The sequence below is a fragment of the Coenobita brevimanus genome, unplaced genomic scaffold, assembly GCF_032717465.1.
Source record: "Coenobita brevimanus isolate Jiangsu-jjx unplaced genomic scaffold, ASM3271746v2 jjx.HiC_scaffold_1992, whole genome shotgun sequence".
NCBI lineage: Eukaryota > Metazoa > Arthropoda > Malacostraca > Decapoda > Coenobitidae > Coenobita > Coenobita brevimanus.
In genome coordinates, this window is record NW_027642878.1 from 276610 (window position 1) to 277233 (window position 624).

Below are 624 nucleotides of genomic sequence, written 5' to 3' on the forward strand. Positions count from 1 at the left end.
TAAGTAGATAAATAGGTAGGTAGGCTGGTAGGTAAGTAGATATGTAGGTAGGACGGTAGGTAGGCCATTAGTATGTATATATGGAGATACCTAATAGACAACAGACAGACAGACAGGATGGATGAAGGGAAGGACGGAAGGAAGGAAGGAAGGAAGAAAGGAAGGAAAGAAGGAAGGAAGGAAGGAAGAAAGGAAGAAAAGAAGGAAGGAGGGAAGGAAGGAAGGAAGGATCGATGGAAGGAAAGAAGGAAGAAAGGAATGAATGAAGGAAGGAAGGAAGGAAGGAAGGAGGGAAGGAAGGAAGGAGGGAAAGAAGGAAGGATGGAGGGAAGGAAGGATGGAGGGAAGGAAGGAAGGAGGGAAGGAAGGAAGGAAGGAAGAATGGAAGGAAGGAAGGAAGGAAGGAAGAATGGAAGGAAGGAAGGAAGGAAGGAAGAAGGAAGAAAAGAAGGAAGGAAGGAAGGAAGGAAGGAGGGAAGGAAGGAAGGAAGGAAGGAGGGAAGGAAGGAAGGAAGAAAGGAAGGAAGAAAGGAAGGAAGGAAGGAAGAAAAGAAGGAAGGAAGGAAGGAAGAAAAGAAGGAAGGAAGGAAGGAAGGAAGGAAGCAGGAAGTAAGGAGAAAGAGA